Source organism: Myotis brandtii, unplaced genomic scaffold, assembly GCF_000412655.1.
Source record: "Myotis brandtii unplaced genomic scaffold, ASM41265v1 scaffold277, whole genome shotgun sequence".
Classification (NCBI taxonomy): Eukaryota; Metazoa; Chordata; class Mammalia; order Chiroptera; family Vespertilionidae; genus Myotis; species Myotis brandtii.
Genome location: NW_005360548.1, coordinates 487,369 through 495,728, shown reverse-complemented (window position 1 = coordinate 495,728; position 8,360 = coordinate 487,369).

Below are 8,360 nucleotides of genomic sequence, written 5' to 3'. Positions count from 1 at the left end.
CACTGACCACCAGGGGGCAGATGCTCAACTCAGGAGCTGCCCCCTGGTGGCCAGTACGCTCCCACAGGGGGAGCGTCACTCAGCCAGAAGCTGGGCTCACAGCTGGCAAGCACAGCGGTGGTGGCAGGAGCCTCTCCTGCCTCTGAGGCAGCCCTAAGGAGCAGCAAGCTCAGCTTCTGGCTGAACAGTGCTCCCACAGGGGGCTCACAGCTGGCCCTTGGGGGATGTCTGACTACTGGCTTCAGCCTGTGCATTAGGGGACTGTCTTCAGCCAACATCTGTATATATAAAAGTCTAAGCGACCATTAGGACTGAATGACTGGAATGACCAGAACGACCAGTCGAGCAGTTGCTATGACGCACACTGACCACCAGGGGGCAGATGCTCAATGCAGGAGCTGCCCCCTGGTGGTCAGTGCGCTCCCACAGCCAACCTCTTGTGGCCCCTCCCTCCGGCCGGCCAGCCCACCCCCATCAGCCCCAGGTGCTATAAACCATTCGTAGAGACCTGCTTCTGGGTCTGGGTTTCAGACCCAGAACAAGCAGAGCAGTTCCCTTGCTGCGATCTATTGAAAGTCAGTCCTCAACACAAGAGTTTGTCACACTCCCATCCTCTTACTTCCTTGGGGGCTGCCTGCCTGCCATCGTGGCAGTGTGGCAGCGAAGGAAGGAGGGGGGCAGGCGGAGAACTGTGTGGTGGTGGGGCGGCGATGGCGGCATCGGCATCCGTTCCTTCCGTGCCTGGCCCAGTGACTGTTGCCTCCTCTTCTGACCCCACCAGGGCTTTTGGGCCCTAGGCTGGGATGGGGAACAGGGGATGGGTGGCAGCAGATGTGGCCCCTTCCCCAGGGGGGGCCGAGGGCCAGCTCCCTCTTCAGGACTGGTGGCCAACCTCCTGTGGTCCCTCCCCCTATGGCCAACTTCCCGTGGTTCCCCCCCGCCATGCACAAATTCATGCACCGGGCCTCTAGTTACAAATAAAGAACTAATATGCATACTAGAGGCCTGGTGCATGATATTTGTGCACTGGTGGGGGGTCCCTCAGCCCGGCCTGCACCCTCTCAGGCCGGAGGGAGGGGCCACAAGAGGTTGGCTGTGGGAGCGCACTGACCACCAGGGGGCAGCTCCTGCATTGAGCATCTGCCCCCTGGTGGTCAGTGTGCGTCATAGCAACTGCTCGACTGGTCGTTCTGGTCATTCCAGTCATTCAGTCCTAATGGTCGCTTAGACTTTTATATATACAGATGTTGGCTGAAGACAGTCCCCTAATGCACAGGCTGAAGCCAGTAGTCAGACATCCCCCAAGGGCCAGCTGTGAGCCCCCTGTGGGAGCACTGTTCAGCCAGAAGCTGAGCTTGCTGCTCCTTAGGGCTGCCTCAGAGGCAGGAGAGGCTCCTGCCACCACCGCTGTGCTTGCCAGCTGTGAGCCCAGCTTCTGGCTGAGTGGCGCTCCCCCTGTGGCACCAGGGGGCAGCTCCTGAGTTGAGCATCTGCCCCCTGGTGGTCAGTGAGCATCATAGTGACCAATTGTTCCACAGTTCGGTTGATTTGCATATTAGCCTTTTATTATACAGTGGGGCCTTGACTTACGAGTGTCCCTACTAACGAGTTTTTCGAGATACGAGCCGTCTCTCAGCTGATTTTTTGCTTTGAGTTGCTAGCTAAAATTCGGGTTACAAGCCAGTTTTAGATACCCCACCACTAGTTGGCACAGTGAACGTCACAGTGAACGCCACAACATCAGCCCAGCATTCAATTCATTGTAATGGTGAAAATTGATTTGACATACAAGTAATTTGAGTTATGAGCTCCGTCACGGAACGAATTAAACTCGTAAGTCAAGGCCCCACTGTATAGGATATGCATAACCCAGGGACACAGACAATAGTGTGGTGAAGGGCTGGGGTCGGGTGGGAGCAAGGTAGAAGGGACTAATAGGGGGAGGGGACTGCAATACTTTCAGCAATAAAGATAAATTTAAGAAAAAAAACAATTTTATGTCAGTAAACTGACATAACATTGTCTGTCTCAAGAGGGGAATTAATCTGATTATAAGTTCTCTTGAAATTTAATGGAGTGGATAACATTTCAATAGATTTTTAGAAACAATGTCAATATATTAAGTACATACTGTTCAAATAATTGAATCAATACCCTCCCCTGGGAACTGACCTTTAGGCCACCTCACAACGGACATTCCTCTTGCTTAGACCACATTCCACTTGCTAAGACCATTATCTCTCCCCTCCGGAGTTTCCCAGATTCCAGACCTGCACAGAGAATTCTCCGCCCAAAAAACCCCGCCTAGAGTCCTTTAAAAACGTCTTTGGGTGCTGACACCATTTGGGTGCTCAGCCCATCTGAGTATCCAGATAACCTAGTAAATTTATAATTCTTTATCCCATTTGGCCTCATGCATTCCTCCTTCAGTGACCCTAACACATACATAAACTTAAAAATATAGAAAATAAAATATTTATACATTTTTAACTTTATATACCTTTAAAATGTTGGTTCCATATTTTTTTCATTGACAAATCTGTAAATTGGGGGGAAAGCAAAAGGATGTTAGTTATCAGTTTAATTAATGACTTTGATTACTAGGTTTCAAGATATAATGCACCAAAAATTACTATTAAGCAATTATACATATTTAAAAGTTCTGGTAATATTCCTAGTTGATATGATTACCTGATTTAATAGTTTTTGTGTAAAATAACTCTATGTCTTCTCTTTGCTTTTACCACCATGTAAAAATAATGTTGGCATAATAATCTAGTCTGTTTATGTTATTGTTTTATTATCTTGTGAATAGCTTAGTTATTTTGAATATTCCTATTTTTCCTGTGTTTTTTTTCCTTCGGGTCAGATTAACTATCATCATTGTATTAAGATTGCACATCATGTGTTTAATGGAATCAATTTATCATAATTAATGTCTTTATAAAAGGATCATATTCTTAAAATGCTACAGCCATAAGAACTAAATTTTTCAATGCAATTTCAGATTCTTAGTTAACTTTAAGAGCCTAGAGTCGTGCGGGCGCGCATGTACAGTGCGATTGAAACTTTGTGGCCCATGCGCAGAAGTCGGTATTTTGTGGAAGAGCCACACTCAAGGAGCCAAAGAGCCGCATGTGGCTCTCGAGCTGCAGTTTGCCGACCACTGGCCTAGACTAATAGTACTTTGAGGGGAGCTAATTAATAAACAATCTTTGAATATCTAGACAATTTCAAATTAAGAACAAAGATACAAAAGACTGAGTCAGTAAACATAGTTTTAATTTATGCTTGTTGATTAAACTTACTTATTGTAGAATGATGATAAATTAATAAGATAAAGCATATGCAACTGCCATTGGATGATGTAGTACACATGTCCTTTTTTCCACCTTATAATTTTAAAAGTGATATGTAAAGTATACTCATGGGCAGGAACACTTGACATTTCTGTTTCCTACTTCTTCCATTAAACAAAAGTTGGTTATATTGGTTAATGGCTGTAGTTAGTAGAAATGGTTGAGACTATACTGTGTACAATATTTGCAGAGAAATATGAATATGTATATAAAGGATTATTTGGTCTGCTTGTTTTTCAAGGGGATTGCAATTGTTTATGAAGAGAATTTTAAATAACCATTTTAGCCAAAAATATGGAGGAAATAACATGTATTCAAGATAACAAAAATTCAGTGAGAAAGGCTAGAGTGGATAGAATATGAACCATGACTGATCTCTCTCTTTTTCTTTTGATAATCCTCAACCAAGGATATTTTTTCCACTGTTGTGTGTGTGTGTGTGTGTGTGTGTGTGTGTGTGTGTGTGTGTGTGTCTGTGTGTGTCTGTGTGTGTCTGTGTGTGTCTGTGTGTGTCTGTGTGTGTGTGAGAGAGACCCATTGATTGGTTGCCCCCACCATGGCTGGGGATTGACCCTGCAAACCAGGTATTTGAACCCTGGACCCTTCAGTGTGCAGACGGACGCTTTAACCACAGCCACACCTGTCCAGGCTGATCTCTTCTTAACACCTAACTCCACTCCAGACCTCTGCACTAGAACACAGGGCTCCCTCAACCTCAGATTCCAGTCAGACCTTCTTCCTAGTTGTTATAAAAATTATTTTTAGTAATACTACTGAATTCTATGGGAATTCTCTAAGCGGCAGAGGCACAAAAACTTAGATATATGTTTTAGATATATGTTCCTACAGATATTTGCCACCTTCTTAGCATTCACCACTGCTACCACCATGAAATGAACAAGGAAATCAAAATCCTCTATTCTGTACATATAAATTGTCACATGTTCAAATATACGTTATCTACTTTGGAAGCTTCTATCAAGCACCCCAATTCTGCCTTTCAAATATCAGCCCTTAAATTTGTCAACACCTTGGACTTCATTCACTCAGTTGAGTCGTGCCCCATGGCAAAGTTTGTGTTGTTTTCCTAAGCCACCCAGTTTGTGATAGCGTGCTGTGGTACCTAGGAAGATACCAGCCTTGGAAGCTGATTCATTCAGCCACAGATGAATGGACTAAAACAACCTGGTATATGCATGCACGGAAATTTTATTCAGTCCTAAAAAGGATTGAAGGTATAGTAGTCTCTCCTTATTCGCAGTTTCAATTTCTATGTTTCAGTTACCTGAGGTTAACTGTGATCCAAAAATATTAAATGATAATTTCCAGAAATAAGCAACTCATACATTTTAAATTGTGTTCTATTCTTGAGTAGCATGAGGAAATATTGCACTGTCTAGTTCCATCCTTCCCAAGACATGAATTATCCCTTTGTTCAGTGTATCCACACTGTATATATGCTGCTTGCCCATAGTCACTTAGTATTTGTGAAGGTTATCAAATCAACAGTCACAGTATCACAGGGCTGGTGATCATGTAACCAATATTGTACTTAATAATGGCCCTAACGCCATTTATATAATTTTTTATTACATTACATATATTGTCATAATTGTTCAATTTTATTATTAGTTATTGTTGTTAATCTTTTACTGTACCTAATGTAGAAATTAAACATTAATGTAGGGATGTATGTATAGAAAAAAAACATAGTATATGTAGGGTTTAGTGCTTTATGCATTTTCAGCCATCCACTGGGGGTCTTGAAATGTATCCTCTATGGTTAAGGGGGGACTACTCTCTATATAGTACCACTAGCATGAACCTTGAAAATATTATGCTAGGTTAAAGAAGCCAGTCACAAAGACCACATATTATATAATTCAATTCATATAAAAATCAAGAATAGATAATCTACACAGACAGAAAGTAGATTACTTGTTGCTTAGGGTAGGGAATGAGGTGACAGCATAGGGGAGTAATACCTAGAAGGTATGACTTTTACTTTTGATGTGATAAAAATGTCCTAAAGTTGACTATGGTGATGGTTGTACCTATCTATGAGTATATCAAAGACCATTTAATTGTACTTTCTAAATGAGTGAATTTTATATATTTGAATTATATCTTAGTAAAACTTATGTAAAAGACAAAAACAAAACAAAACCCCACAACCCAACCCCATAATAAAGAAAATGTCCTCTCTAACTCATATGTCTTTTTTGGCTCTTCCTAGCAGTGACAGTATAAAGACAGTTCATTCACCAAGTTTTTGAGAAGAATTGTTCCAGTAAAACAAATTACTTCCAAAAAATAAACGAAATATCAACTCTCTCAAACCTGTTTCCTACTACCTGGTGCCCCAAAGCAACCAGGCATCTCTTTTTCCATTATAGCCTTCAACACTATATTCTGTGCTTCCATCAGAGCTCTGACCACTCTGGGTTCTCACTGTCAAGAGATGGGTCAGTTTCCTTTACTGGACTGTGAGCCCAATGTGGTCAGTGAATGACTCTATCCTGGTCACTGTTACATCATCAGGTTGTTCCCTAGGTCCTCACTTAGACCTTCCAGCCCTCAGAATTTCTAGGACCTTTGTAATGGGCTTTTATTAATGACAGTGAAGGCTCTTTTGAGGGTCTAGAGCTTATCCGTGCTTTACCTAGAAAGAAAGGTCAGCAATTACCTCTCCTGTTTTCTATGTTTGACTTGTACATAAGATACTTTGAGGAAGGTTTTCACAGCTAAAAACATTTGATGGCCATTGGACTTGTTGACTGTGAGCAAGAAGATGCCTACCAAGAAAGGTTTTGGTGGCTAACTGGGCTCAAATTTACAAACAGAGCCTAGCAGCCATTGCTAACCAGGGGCCTTTCATACACGCTGCACTGAATTCAGTGAGTTCCTGCCCTGACTTTCAATACGGGTTAAGGAGTTGCTGGAATTGTATTTCAACCAATAGGGCTAAGACTTTCCCCATCCAGTTGGTGCTATACACCTATATTCCCATTAGCATCTTCACTGACCAATCAGAGCAGCCCCACTTTGACCAATCAGGACAGTGCTTTTTGGGTCAAACTGAGAATTTGGAGTCCTCATTTACATAAGGACAAACCAATCAAGGACCAGAAGCAGGGACTTCTGTGTATTTGTCAGTTCCTTGTGGCTTGGAAAGCATACTTGCCCTTTCCACAGAAGACTGTAGCCTGCATTTTCCTGGTTGGAGCTGAGATACTGAGGATTTCCTGCCAGAATAGAGCAGTGCAGAAGGGAGCAGGTGGAGCGGAGCTGGAGCAGACAGAAGTGGAGCAAAGCAGTCTAGTCAGAGCAGGGCCTCTCCCAAGGGTCCCCTCGCCTGTGGGCTGCCTCACCTGAGAGCAGACTCCCAGACATGTTCCAGAGCCGTGCTGTCTCATAATTCAGTTGTAACACTATTGAGCTGTTCCACAGCCATGCTGTATCACAATTGAACTGTTTGCACCAAATAGTTTTCTTCTTCACTGCACTCCAAATTGGGGATTTCTGTAGTCATTGAATTGGTGTCAACACACATTGATTGACACACTGAGCCTTATAAGGGTATTTGTAGCTCTGAAATGCAATGCTTTTGGAAGGGGCACTAAGGCTTTGATGATGTGTATTTGTATGTTTGTCAGTGGCAAGCACAGAGAGGTGACACTCAGATCTCCCTTCAGCAAAGCACTTGCCATTCAGCTGCAAGGAGTGCAGTGAGCTGACAGCCTCCAGCTGCAGCACCTTCAGGACCCACTTTAGCGTGGTGCAGAACCCATGCTCTTCCAAGGAAGCCCAGCCAGCAACTGAGAACAGCTGGGGTCCAGGGCCTGACTGCTTCTTGCCCAACATGAGACACCCTAACAGCGATCTTCACTTCAGAGCTACCATTGAGTAAACTGCAACTCTGCATGGTGGTCTGAGTATCTCCCTGGCCAATTCTACTTCTTCTCTTTTTTTCTTTTTTGGGTGTGAAATATGCAACTTGGTCTGAAGATTTTTCCTGACCCATTCTACGTCCTTCCTCTTTTGTATTTAACACACATTACCCGCTCCCTCCCCAACAAAATTATGTACTCCTAACTCCATTTAAGCCTCTACTTCCAAGGGACCCAATTCACATAATGAACAGAAGGGCATTTGCTATTTATTACATTCTCTGTCTTAAACCTCTTCCAATTTTGGAAGATCCCCTATTGTGTGACTTCATTAGTAGGAAGTCTTTGCCTCTCACCACAGAAGTTGAAAGGGCCATTGAATCTTTGGGATCATTCAGTTTTCACCAGCAGCCCTATCTGGTTTGGCTCAATGGATAGTGCGTCGGCCTGCGGACTGAAGGGTCCTGGGTTCGATTCGGGTCAAGCGCACATGCCTGGATTGGGGTGTACAGGAGGCAGCCAATCAATGATTCTCTCTCATCATTGATGTTTCAATCTCTCTCTCCCTCTCCCTTCCTCTCTCTGAAATCAATAAAAATATATTTAAAAAAATTTTTTACCAGCATACCCTGAAACCCAAGGCTTTAATATTTGACAATGGCTTGGCCAATTGGATAATCCTTCCTGGAATTAGGAATATTGTTTAAGGAAGTGACAACAAAAACACAGGTATAATAGGGAAGTTGTCCACAGCATTTGCAATGGTTCAAGAGTCTCAAGAGTCTTATGGCAAATGGTGTTCAGGGCCCCAGGTTGACATCCTCCTGGCGCTGCCTCTTTTTTCCCCCTACTTATATTTTTAGTCTGACTTCCCATTGATTTTGTAAGCTAGCCATTCTCTTTCCAATAATCAGCAGTCTTTTTTTAAAAATTAAATCTGTATTGTTCAGATTATTACAGTTGTTCCTCTTTCCCCCCCCCCCCCATAGCTCTCCTCCACCCAGTTCCCACCCGACCCTCTGCCCTTACACTCCCCACTGTCCTCATCCATAGGTGTACAATTTTAGTCCAGTCTCTTCCCGCAACCCCCCACCCCTTTCCCCCCCAAGAA